Raw genomic sequence first — 14,485 nt, 5'->3', positions numbered from 1 at the left:
AATCAAGGACATGCCTGGAATCATTCTCATCCTGCCTTTCAGCTCTATTACATTTAATCGTTGTTGCTGATCGACAACATTTGTGTCGGGTGAAATGTTTACTGTCATTTCTGAATTGATGTGGTTTTTTTCTGCAGAGCTTCTTTGTTGTTATGTTGCATCACAGCATTATGAGACCATTCAACAAACAAATCTCTTCTGCTTGTTCCTATCAGCATCCATGCAAAGAAAAACGTAGCAATTAGATCAGTGGAACTATATTTCACAGAGATGTTACTGAAAGATTACCTAGACTAACAGGTTGATTGGATTTAATGGAGCGTTTCTGCTGTTTATTTCCACATACGTCAATTAATGCTTCCAACAAAAATACTTGATACATGAATTGTTAGAGTTAATCTGAGTAAACACCTTCAATAAATGGGGGCAAAACAAATCAAGCAATTCCAATAGAGGCTGAATCTTTAACCCTACCATTGTGGCTGGTGGACTGCTTCAAATTGATTTAGACATCCTTTGTATGTTATGTGTATAAATGTTCTGTTTGAAAGGCACCCCAAATATCATCCAAGGATGAGGGACTGCCAGTGGAACATACAATTCCTGCTCATTACCAAAATTCCTGCTCAAAATCCTTGAATTTTATTTTAAGGAAGGACTCGCAGAACTGGGTTTCTGCGCATCCCTCTGCAATTGGATCCCCGACTTCCTCATTCAAGTGAGATGAGAAAAAGTGTTTTCTCATCTCACTTTTAAATGGCCTCCCCTTTATTCTTGGACTGTGACCCCTGGTTCTGGACTCCCCCAACATTGGGATTTTCTTTCCTGCATCTAGCTTGTCCAGTCCTTTTATAATTTTATACGTTGCTATAAGATATCCCCTCATCCTTCTAAACTCCAGTGAATACAAGCCCAGTCTTTCCAATCTTTCCTCATATGACAGTCCCGCCATCCTGGGGATTAACCTCGTGAACCTACGCTGCACTCCCTCAATAGCAAGGATGTCCTTCCTCAAATTAGGAGACCAAAACTGCACACAATACTCCAGATGTGGTCTCACCAGGGCCCTGTACAACGGCAGAAGGAGCTCTTTGCTCCTAACTCAAATCCTCTCTTATGAAGGCCATGGTTAGGTTTATGATTATAATCTTATGATTAGCTTTCTTCAACGCCTGCTCTACCAGCACGTTTACTTTCAGTGACTGGTGTACAAGGACACCCAGGTCTCGTTGCACTTCCTTTTTTCCTAATCTGACACCATTGATATAATAATCTGCCTCCTTGTTCTTGCCGCCAAAGTGGATTGAGTGCAAGATAAAGCCTGTAAAGTCCGGTCAAAGATAGTCCGAAGGTCTCGAATGAGGTAGATAGTAGCTCAGGACTGCTCTCTAGTTGTGGTTGGGCAGTTCAGTTACCTGATGACAGCTGGGAAGAAACTATTCCTGAATCTGCAGGTGTGCATTTTCTCACTTCAATACCTTTTGCCTGAGGGAGAAGAGAGAATAGGGAGTGGCTAGGGTGAAACTCATCCTTAATTATGCCGATGACCTTTTAAAAGCATTTTAAAGTGAATGAAATACTTTTAAATTAAAATTAAATACATGATGAATTAAAATGAATTGAAATGAATTACATGACATAAAAAAAAATCACAAACCATTCATCATATAACAGCCGGATAATCATTTTGAGTGAGTATAACTCCGCATCTCTTGTTTAAAGACCAACTGAAAGAACAGATAAGATCTATGATTAATCTTTCATTCAAGTAGAAAATGATTGGGTTGGGTTGGTTGATTCTAGCTTGGCACATTAAATGGCACATTTCAGAAGTCAGTTAGAAGTTGAGCCTGGTGTCACATACACAGTAGGTCACTGCAGATTAAGGACAGCTGATTTCCTTTCCTGAAAGACGTGAGTGAACCAGAAGGGTCACTACAAACATTACGGGTTACTACAAAAAATCAGTCGTTTATTGTCATCATTGTTGACACAAGCTTTTGATTCCAAAATTATTTAATGACCTGAATCTACTGTAAAATTCCCTGGGTTTTCATAACGGAATCCAAACACATCTCCAGATCACTGATCCAGGACTCTTAATGCTAGTTCTTTATTTCATGTAACCACTGCACTAACCATTTGAAACGGTCTCTGGGTTCTTAATTAGCTTATCCAATTATTTCAAGATTGAGCTCTTGGAGTCTATGCCTGCACCATCATCCATACAGCTGGTGGCAAGTTTGTGATGTGGAATACACAGGTGCTCGTTGCTGACTTCAGTGGATGCCTCACCGCCAGTTTTACACCTGTATGTCTATGCAGTTTCAAAGCATTCCCATGCTATTAAACTCTATTACCTATCTTAGCAGATAGCTTATCAGTAAGCCCTGCCAATATTTGTCAAATCCTTTTCCTTCTCACTGGATAATCATCCCTTTTCCCACTCTCACTGTCAATTAAAATGAAGTCTGCTCTCGGAGGCTACAACACAAGGGCACTATCTGAGGTCAGGCCCTGAATGGAATCTAATTTCAATCTTGCTCGAAGCCTTTTCTATTTATATGTTGTGCTCATCAAGATGAGCAATGACATCGAGATAAACTGACTGCTTTTCATTTTGGCCAGCGTGCGTCAGCATTAACACTCTAAATTCACGAATGGTGCAGTTCAATGCAGTACAAAACCTCCTGTGTGTTGCGACGACAAGGAGCTGGAACACCGCCTGTATAAGCTTCCATATGTTACTTGTCTTTGTTACAACACTTACCTGCGTGAGTTATTCCAGTAAAAGGTAGGTCAAGAATGCCCACGTTAATCTCACAGAAGGCCTTTCTAACCACGAAACCAGTGTGTGCATGTATGGGTGTGTGCGTGTGAGAGAGAGAAAGTTTTCATCCCATTAGCCTGCTGTAAATTTGAACTCAGGTTGCAGTCCTGCCCATAAAACATAGATCAATACAACACAGGAACAGGGGTTTTGGCCCAGAATGTTTGTGCTGAACATGATGCTGAGACCTACTCTTATCTGGCTACACATAATTCATATCCCCGTCCAGTTGCTGCCCATCCATCCATATGTCTATCCAAATATCTCTTAATTCCTGATATCCACCATTGCAATCAGCCTCCACCACTGTCCCTGTTAGCATGTTCCAGGCATCACTAGCCTGTGTAAAAAAACTTGCCCCACACATCTATTTTAAACGTTGCCCTTCTCACCTTAAACCTATGCCCTCTAGTCTTTGATATTTTTCATCCTGGGAAATATGTTCTAACTGTTTACCTTATCTATACCTCTCATAATTTTATACACTTCTATCAGTCTCCCTGCAACCTCTGGCATTCCAAAGAAAACAATCCAAGTCTATGCAAGATCTCCCTGTAGCTAATTCCTCCACAAATCTAGGCTTAATTTTGGTAAACCTCCTCAGCACCCTTTCCAAAGTCCCCATATCCTTCCTGTAATGGGGCGACCAGAACTACAGGCGATACAAGCTCAGCCTATAAAAGTCCTATAAAGCTGCAATGTGCCTTTCTGACTATTTTCTCATATCATATGCTTTCTTTACAAGTCTATCTTTTGTGTTGCCACTTTCAGGGAGTTACGAATTTGGACCCCAGGATCTGTCTGTACATCATTGCTGTTCAGGGTCATGCTATTAATTTTCCCCAAACATTCAACCTCTCAGAGTGAACCACCTCACTCTCACTCTTGCTCAGATTAAATTCCATCTGTCATTTCTCTGCCCATTTCTGCAGCTCACCTTTATCTCATGGTATACTTTGCCAACCTTCCTCAGAGTCCACGGCTGTTGTTCATATTTAACCACTTCCAATACCATCCATTTTTTCATATTTGCATTTATGATGTTGTTATGATGCACTAACTTGACATTAAATCATTTATTTCTCATGGCTTGAATTATAAGCAACCTAATGTAGCATCCGTGTTCAGGAAACACCAAAATGCACCAATGCTATCAATATGCCAAGCTAAGCTACTAAATGAAACAATAACCAAGGCCTATTATGTATCACTCACTGTTTTCATAAAAAATGATTCAGAAGTAAATTGTTGCTTTCGGATATTTGGATGATACTATAAGCAACATAAGTAATGATATTTATTACTGGTTGTCATCAATGGTATTAATTGCTTACAGCATATTTTCCCATGATTCTATTTACATTCCGCTCTGCTCCCAACTCAACCCATTTAGAATGAGCACCAAAAATTACCAGAAAGCTACGAAGTTGGTGCCTTTCTGACAAAAAATGACATGGACTCAGCAAAACCATCATGTCAGCTACCTGGGATAGACACAAAGTGCTGGAGTAACTCAGCAGGTCAGGCAGCATCTCTGGAGAAAAAGGATGGGTGACGTTTTGGGTCGGAAACCTTCTTCAGACCCTTGAAGAAGGTTCAGACCTATCTGAAGAAGGGTTCCGACCCAAAACGTCACCCATACGTTTCCTCCAGAAATGCTGCCTGACCCGTTGAGTTACTCCAACATTTGTGTCTATCTTCAGTATAAACCAGCATCTGCAATCCGTTTCTTCACATTATGTCAGTCCCCTATATGTCCGTGGAAGTGCCTTGGGTGGATTTGTTTTGCTCTCTTAGCCAATGCTACACAATGACACTAAATGTTTTGTATCTTTGTCCATGTCTAGCCAATATATAAAGATTCTGGCAACTGTCTACATATTTACAATAGCTTTATGTTCTGAGTGCTATACGTCTAAGAATCATCCTCACTGGATGTTCCCTATTTCAGGCATCATTGATTAGTGAACAATTGGAATCTTCTATTGCAAAATGTTTGTACATCCGCATTTAGACACTTATCTGTACAGATCCAGTTTTTGATGGTATGTTCATTTGCATATTTCAGAAGCATGTCTTATTGTGTTGTGTCAGTGATTTATGTGGTTGTGACTGGAATGTCATTATCCTCTCATTGTAAGGTAAAGTTAAGACAAATTGATGTAGATCAGTAGCTGAGTATGCCCCTGTCCCACTTAGGAAACCTGAACGGAAACCTTTGGCGACTTTGTGCCCCACCCAAGGTTCCCGTGCGGTTCCCGGAGGTTTTTGTCAGTCTCCCTACCTGCTTCCACTACCTGCAACCTCCGGCAACCACCTGCAACCTCCGGGAACCGCACGGAAACCTTGGGTGGGGCGCAAAGTCTCCAGAGGTTTCCGTTCAGGTTTCCTAAGTGGGACAGGGGCATAAGCTTGCTGACAACACCAAAGTTGGAGGAGTTGCAGACTGCGAGGAAGGCTGTCAGAAGTTACAGAGGGCTATAGAACAGTTGCAGAAATGGGCAGAGAAATGGTTTAGTTTATTGTCACATGTACCGACGTACAATGAAAAACCTCAGTTGTGTGCTAACCAGTCAGCAGAAAGACAATACATGATTACAATCGAGCCGTTCACAGTGTATAGATACATGATGAGGGAATAACATTTTGTGCAAGGTAAAGCCAGCAATGCCCGATCAAGGTTAGTCCGATGGTCACCAATGAGGCAGATAGTAGTTCAGCACTGCTCTCTGGTTGTGGTAGGATGATTCAGTTGCCTGATATCAGCTGGGAAGAAGCTATTCCTGAATCTGGATCTTGGTCGTTGCTTCAATATAGGTGGTCCAGGAGAAGTTGTTGTTGAGGCCACATTGGTGAGGCTACAAGAAGGATGTTGTTAAGCTGGAAAGAGTGCAGAGAAGATTTGCCAGGAGTTGAAGGCCTGAGCTATAAGAAGGGGCTGGGCAGACTAAGACTTTATTCCTTTGGGTGCAGGGGGATGAGGAATGAATAATCTTATAGAGATATATACGATCATGAGAGGAATAGATAGGGTAAATGCACAGTCTTTTATCCAGAGTAGGGGTATCAAGAAGGAAAGATTTAATAGGAACCTGAGGGGCAACGTTTTTACACAAAGTGTGGTAGACATATGGAATAAGCTGCCAGATGACGTAGTTGAGGCGGATATTATTGCAACATTTAAAAAACCATTTGGACTGGTACATGGATAGAATAACTTTAGAGGGATATGGACCAAATAGAGACAGGTAGGACTAGTGTAGATGGGGCATGTTGGTCGACATGGACATGTTGGGCCAAAGGGCATATTTCCACGCTGTACGACTCTATGACTACAACACTATTGCACTCATGACTTGTCACATCTATGTTCTTGTCTCCCATGTGTTAATTGTACTGATATCAATGTTTCTCTTGGTGTTACAGTATGTACTTTATTTTTCACGCAGAGAGTGGTGAATCTCTGGAATTCTCTGCCACAGAAGGTAGTTGAGGCCAGTTCATTGGCTATATTTAAGAGGGAGTTAGATGTGGCCCTTGTGGCTAAAGGGATCAAGGGGTATGGAGAGAAGGCAGGTACAGGATACTGAGTTGGATAATCAGCCATGATCATATTGAATGGCGGTGCAGGCTCGAAGGGCCGAATGGCCTACTCCTGCACCTATTTTCTATGTTGCTATGTACTTTTGTCTTTTTTATAGCTTCCATGTGCGCAAATTTAGCGGCCCACTGTATACCTTGGAAAACTGACACCCAACCCTTCATCCTTCCCGCATTGCAATGTTGGAGATCTTAAGGTTTGACCCTTCCAGTGAGGTGGTTTGAGGAATTTTTTTCAAAGTACCTTTTTATTCTGGAGTAGATACATCTCGGCAATTTTAACTATCCTTGGCATCAGGTGAAGTGTAGGCTTGTAGTGCTTGTAAATGATATTAATCTCTTGGCAATATCAATGGCTTTAAAGCATGGGTGTATACATGACTGCAAACTAACAACAAGCACCACGTGTACATAAATCACATAATTACATCATTTCAGCACTTTCTCATGTAATTCATTTATGCTTTTACACACAAAATTGCCAGAAGCCCTTCATAGAAATCAGCCAACTAATTAAAAACATGAATCGATACCGCTGTTGGCTCTAATATAGCCTCTGTCATTAGGCTTTAGCATTTAATGGAAAATAGTATTAATATACTGGAACCACGATTGCATTCACTTTGACAGGCATACACATAATTACAATCTGCAGCTCATTTCTGAGATTAACAAGTAGCATAAAATGGGCAATGGAGGAGTATAATTAAAGCTCAGATTGAAAATTATTGCAATGCCTTTTATTCTTGGAATTTTCTACTGCCCAAGCCATTAAAATAATATTTATGCCAAGTACCAGTGTTCAGAATAACCAATAAAAATAATGAGTTCTTTTATATTTTCATTTTAGTTCATTTGTAATTGCTCTTGCCTGTCTGAGAGAGCTGGCTTCATATGCTTCAGGATTTGCAAAGTCTACATTTTCAAGGCAGGGTGTGAAAGAAGTTGATGACATAACCTGGTAACAACAAGGAACAGGCTTTGAGAAAACAAAGGAAGTTTAATGAAATCAATGACCCCAACATTCAGGTTACTTATCAACGATGTTTTAGTCTTAGTTATAGTTTTAGAAATATAGCTTGGAAATAGGACCTTCTGCCCACTAAGTCCACGCTGACCAGCGATCACCCGTACACTAATTCTATCCAACACACTCGGGACAATTTCCATTAGCCAATTAACCTACAAACCTATACGTCCTTGGAATGTGGGAAGAACCAGAGCACTGGGGGAAAAAACACGCAGTCACAGGGACTGTAGTTTAGTCAGGAATGCATATGGATCTTTAGCCCTTGCACCACTGTCCCACCCTTGCAATTATTGCAACACCTTACATTTACTGGAATTAAACCTCATTGTCTCTAACTTGGCCCACATGCCCAGCTGATCAAGATCCCATTGCAATTACTGATAACCATCTTCACTGCCCATGATACTACCTATTTTAGTGTCATCTGCAAATGGACTATTCGGGCCTTGTACATTGTTGCTGTGTTGTTCGGGTAAGTTCTGAGATACAGGCAGAGATGGATAAATTATTGAATAGGACAGGTGTCAGAGGTATGGAGAGGAGAATGGGGTTAGGAGGGAGAAATAGATCAGCCATGATTGAATGGCAGAGTAGACTTGATGGGCCAAATAGCCTAATTCTACTCCTATTCATTATGACCTTATGACTTTATAATACATGCCTTACAAAGGAAAGCAATGGATATACCCATTGGCTAGAACTAGAAACAAGGTGAGGAAGAAAGCATGATTTTGCAATTAGAAGAGAACCCAAAGTCTTCAAAAAGTAAACTGAAATGGAAACTGTTGACATTCAGTTCTTGATATTTTGCTGTGAGACAAAATATTGTATTGGTGGTAGTTATTAATTAGAATCGATAGATGTTTATGCAAAGGTTTAAGTAAGTTGTGTATTGCATACTGCACATTCAAAGTTGGACACAATTGTGTTATTGGCAGAATTATATAACTATTTGGCTGTTGTAACTTGTTGCATGCCTGTTTAAGATTCTTTCAGTCAAATGTACACCATCACCAGCAGGATCGGTTTGAAAACAAGGTTCTTTCTCATGTAAAAAACTCTTCGAATCAATGTTACTCAAGCAGAATAGTTGGTAGACAAAAATGCTGGAGAAACTCAGCGGGTGAGGCAGCATGTATGGAGCAAAAGAATAGGTGACGTTTCTGGTCAAGACCCTTCTTCAGACTTCGCTCCATTGATGCTGCCTCACCCGCTGAGTTTCTCCAGCATTTTTGTCTACCTTCGATTTTCCCAGCATCTGCAGTTCTTTCTTAAACAAGCAGAATAGTTATTCACTTATGTATTTGCATGCTGGAAAAACCAAGGAATAAATCATGTCCACTGTAGGTAAGCAAATACAGGCAAGGTGATATAAAGGAGAAATTAGATTAGTAAGAAGGATGGGGCTGCGGAAAGCTGATTGATTACATGGACCAAAATAGCAATCAAAGGATATACAATAATCAATCTGTCCCATTCCAAGAATAATGAGCATTGCAACACATTTTATATAATTAAGTATTTTTAAGCTTTTAATTAATCTCCCCAAATGATACATTGGCCTGCATTTTGAACTGTTTTGCATGAGTTTAATCAGTGCAATCTGGCAGAAATCAGCTAAATTTATTGCAAAATATGACGGGATTTTAAATGCAAATGAAGACAATCATAAATTGATTTGTGAAAGGTTGGGAGAGCTTGCAAGTCCAGTGATTATTGCCTTGTGAAGGTGAGGAACTGTATATTTTAATAATAACAGTCCAAGTGAAGTTTGATTCAATCAAAAGGATTACTTGGCCAATTCAGCAAGCATCTAAATGTCAATAGGTGAAGTTCATTTATATGTTAAAACAGCAATTGTATCAGATATTCAGCAGGTCAGGCAGCATTGTGTGGAGAGAAGAAATATGTTGAGTTAAGGACCTTTCCACAGAATTGGAGAAGTGGAGAAATGTTAAGTTGCAGAGAGGGCTTGGGGAGTGGGAGGAAGGGGGCGTAGAATGCGAGGGAGAGAACAAAGAAAATGACTGTGATAGGATCGGGTCCAAGGTTGTCCAGGTGACACGATGTTAGCAGAGTCATGAATGATGGCAGATAAAGGCACTGCCCCATGCATGTGGCATCTCCCTGCCCCATGCCCCACTCCCCCTTTTTCACATCGGCAACTTGTTTCCTCATTTCACTAATTCCAATGAAAGTTCATTGACCCGAATACAAACTCTTAAAAGCAGCCTCGCCTGCTGAGAGTTTCCAGTACCTTCTATTTTTTTTAAATTTCAGATTTCCAGCATTCACAATCTTTTTGATATTCAGTAACCTTTAGGTGGTATGAGTTTGAGATCACATTTTGGCCAGATCAGGTGAAGAAAGCAAATTACCTTTCGGAAGTGGATAAACAGCTTAAATAAAAAATGAACAAGGGACAAATTAACCCTGACGCACTGTCACTTTACACGTATCCACAACTTTTATCTTGTCTATTTTTACAGTTTCTAATCTTTATACTTGCTTTTAAGATCTATACACACTGTGTGTGCTCGCAGAAATCTGTGTTGTATGACTGCTTATCAGTACATTGTCCTGGTTGTATGTTGAGCCACGTCAAAGAAGATTTTCTGTTACGACAGACAATAAAGTTTTCTGAATCTGAATCTGAATCTGAGATGTGAATTTGCAGCCATCTAGTTATTTCAGGGATGCCTTTGCTAAAACAAGATATTTTTCTGCCTTTCATCCAGAATTAAAATTCCCCTATCTGACATGGCGGTCTAGATCTAATGGCCTGGATTTTATGGACACGTGTATTGATACAACTTGCAGATAATCTCAATGGAAGTTTCCCTGAAGGTCTCTGTGAGGTGGAACCTTACCCTTTTGCAACTTCCTTACAGATAGGTGACCATCCACCTGGAAATCCCTCATGTCAAAGATGGTTGAGCAGCTAATCACATTGAAGAATTCTTGAAAACCAGGAACTTTAACTTACAAAAAACCCCACAAAAGTTACATTGATATAACCTTTTAAATAATTGTTTTTCCAAATAACTTTTTAACATTCAGTTTTGGTTTTGGAGAAGCAGTGTGGAAACAGGCCCTTTGGCCCACCGAGTCTATGCAGACCAGAAATCACCCATACACTAGTTCTATCCTACACACCAGGGACAATTTGTGAAGCCAATTAACTTACAAACCTGCACGTCTTTGAACGTCCTTGGACCTGCTGAGTTACTCCAGCATTTTGTGTCTATCTTTGGTATAAACCAGCATCTGCAGTTCTTTCCTACACATTAACCCTTCTTAATTGTAACATCTTTGTCCTTTGTAACATGTAATGCACTCCAAGGATAATGCTTTTCTTCTGTTAGCATCATTAAGAGTAGTATAATCAACACTACAAGATTTAACAATGTCCACCAAACCTTCACTTTCTTCACTGTTCATTATAGTCATAGACTTACATAGCATGGAAACAGGCCCCTCGACCCAACTCTTCCATGCCGATCAACATGCCCCATCTAAGCTTGTCTCATTTGCCAGTGTTTGGTCCTTATCTCTCTAAACCTTTCCTATTCATGTCAATGGATATATCCATTATATTCAGCATGGTAGTAATAGCTTGCCATTACTTCTTCGAGGAGATGCAATCCTTAGAGTCGCTGATGTGGGACGCTTGGGATGAAAAGAATAAATTGTGATGAATTCTGATAACAAGTAAGCCTCTCTGGCCAATTAGCATAGGAGGCATTTGGAAATGGATTACTGATGGAGATTGGGTGCTTTACTTTATAGTGGAAAGTTCAGTAAATCCAGGGTATAAAGAACCATGTCAATGGCAAAAGTTGTACATTGAAACTTTGTAAACTTATATGTTACTTATATTTAAATATATGTTTTTGTTCATTCTAGTTCATGAAGGCAGCCTCACATTCCACGTTTTTTTAATTTTTAAGTACCTTTAATCTGTTGCACAGACCAAATAAATATATGCTCTATTCAAAGGAGCCCAGAAATAGGTTTTAATTTCAGGACACAAACACTTCAGGATAAATTGGATCTGAAAATGTTTCAGAAATCCATGGAACCGACACAGCTCACCTATTTTTATTCTCCCATGACACACTTATGACATTGCATTTCCTCCGTTTCTTGTCCGGGAAAACATTTCTGGCATGATTTCAGGATTTAAAATAACTGAATGAAAAGTACGTGCAAGAAGTGAGTGAGAAGCAACCAGTGGATCGTGTGGTGTGAAATATTTAGATGGCTGCTATTTACGTCAGTTAACTGTATCCCTCAGTGATATTTTTACTCTGTGGTTTGCGGGGTCATGTGTCTGGAACTTCCCCTTATTGACAATCCTGACAAACAACTGTTTTAAAAACGTACTCCATTCAGTGACAGTTCCTCATTCACTACTGGCTTATTTTCCGCAGAAGCAAGGAACTGCAGATGCTGGTTTACATGACGTCTGATGAAATGTCTCAACCTGAAATGTTTCCTTTTTAGTTTAGTTTAGTTTATTTAGAGATACAGTGTGGAAACAGGCCGTTCGGCTCACAAAGCCTGCACCGACCAGCGATCCCCGCATGTTAACACAAACACTAGGGACAATTTTACATTATATCAAGCCAATTAACCTACAAACCTGTACGTCTTTGGAGTGTGGGAGGAAACCGAAGATCTCGGAGAAAACCTAAGTGGTTACGGGGAGAACGTACAAACTCCGTACAGCCATCACTCATAGTCGGGATTGAACCCGGGTCTCTGACGCTGTAAGCATTGTGATGTAGCAACTCTACTGCTGCACCACCATGCCGCACTCATGTTCTCCTATCTGGAGAACATGTTCTCCTATATCTGGAGAACATGTTCTCCTATATCTGGAGAACATAGAACCTATCCAGATATGCTGCCTGACACGCTTAGATCCTCCAGCATTCTGTGTCCTTTTGGCTTCTTTTAAGGATATTTCACAAGGTAAGATTCAAGATCATAATTGTGAGTTAGGTTTGAAACAGTTTGATTCTTGGACAGCTGATACAGTAGATCAAATCAATCCTGCACACTCTGCAGGCAATTTCTTGAGAAGTATCTTAAAGTATGGAAAACTGTAAATTCCCTAATATATAATCTAAAAGCAACTGAAAGGTGAAGAGTGGTTTTGCACGATAACATCAAATAGAAGTGCAGCACGGAAACTGACCTTTTAGTCCACCAAATCCACACAGCCCATCGGACACTCATTTACACTAAGCAACTTTTATTTTCCCCATATTCCCATGAATTACCACCTCTCCACCTCCCAGATTTAAGAGTCATCTACACAAAAGGGGCAACTTGCAGTGATCACTCCTCTTAGTGGATAATAAAAAATTGTGGTTCACTCTAGTTCCTGATGATGGTTAAGCACAGGTTCTCTAATTGACTCTGGTTAATGTTGACACACAGTGTGGGCCCCTCAGAAGCCACAGTGGAAATAGCTGACGACATTGTAAACCACTGTACACAAGTCTGCAAACAGCAGGTGGGGAGCTGACAAGACAGATGGTTCAACTAGTCTCAGCTTTTCAAAATGATGGGGTTTCTAAGCAAATGAAAGCTTCCTTCCCTCAATTCATAGAAATATAGAAACATAGAAAATAGGTGCAGGAGTAGGCCATTCGGCCCTTCGAGCATGCACCACCATTCAATATGATCATGGCTGATCATCCAACTCAGTATCCCGTACCTGCCTCCTCTCCATACCCCCTGATCCCCTTAGACACAAGGGCCAAATCTAACTCCCTCTTAAATATAGCCAATGAACTGGCCTCAACTACCTTCTGTGGCAGAGAATTCCAGAGATTCACCACTCGCTGTGTGAAAAATGTTTTTCTCATCTCAGTCCTAAAAGATTTCCCCTTATCCTTAAACTGTGACCCCTTGTTCTGGACTTCCCCAACATCGGGAACAATCTTCCTGCATCTAGCCTGTCCAACCCCTTAAGAATTTTGTAAGTTTCTATAAGATCCCCCCTCAATCTTCTAAATTCTAGCGAGTACAAGCCGAGTCTATCCAGTCTTTCAGGCTGAACTCGGGCTGCGTGCTGTAAAGTTATTCATTATCCTGCCAGAGGTTCTGGTGGGTAACTAGGGTTTCAGTTTAGTTTATTGTCACATGTAGCGAGGTACAGTGAAAAGCTTTTGTTGCATGCTATCCAGTCAGCGGGAAGACGCTACATGTTCTGTTGTGTTTACATATTCTGTTGTGCTGCAGCAAGTAAGAATTTAATTGTTCTATCTGGGACATATGACAATAAAACACTTGAATCTTGATTAATATTGTGCCATTTATATTTTACTAGACCAAGTGCAGACCCGTTGGGTCTGTTCCCCCAACGTGCTGTTGTGGGGGGGGGGAGGCGGCATGCAGCGTCACACACACTAACTACCCCCCCCCCCCCCCCCGCACTCACGCTAATTACCCCCCTTGATATTATATTAATATTATTAATTTGCTCCTTTTACCCCATAACCACCCTATCTACTGACGCGTAGCCCCCAACTCGCAGTCACATCTAGAGAGAGGGGGGGGGGGGGGGGTAGAGAGCGAGGGCAGAGAGAGAAGGGGCAGAGACACAGAGAGAGGGGCAAGAGGGAGAGGGGGTGGCAAGGAGGAAAAGAGGGAGGGTGGGCGAGAGGTGAAAGGTGGGGGTGGAGGGGAGGAGAGAGAGAGGGTGAGAGAGAGGGGGGAGAGGTGAGGGGAGGGGAAGAGGTGAGGGGAGTGGGAGAGGTGGGGAGCAGGGAGGGTGGAGGGAAGGGGGTAGGGGTGTGTGGAGGGGAGGGGGGTTTAGGGGAGGGATGGTGGGGGAGCAGATGGAGGGGAGGAGTGGGAGAAAAAGAGGGGAGAAAGAGAGAGGGGGGAAAGAGGAGAGGGGGAGGAGGAGAGGGGGGGAGGAGGGGGGGGAGGAGAGGAGAGGGGGGGGAGAGGAGAGGAGAGGGGGTTGAGGAGAGGGGTAGGAGAGGAGAGAGAGGAGAGGAGAGGGA

This window comes from Amblyraja radiata, chromosome 1 (assembly GCF_010909765.2).
Source record: "Amblyraja radiata isolate CabotCenter1 chromosome 1, sAmbRad1.1.pri, whole genome shotgun sequence".
In the NCBI taxonomy this organism is placed as follows: domain Eukaryota; kingdom Metazoa; phylum Chordata; class Chondrichthyes; order Rajiformes; family Rajidae; genus Amblyraja; species Amblyraja radiata.
The sequence above is the reverse complement of the archived record's forward strand: the minus strand, read 5'-3'. Positions refer to the sequence as shown.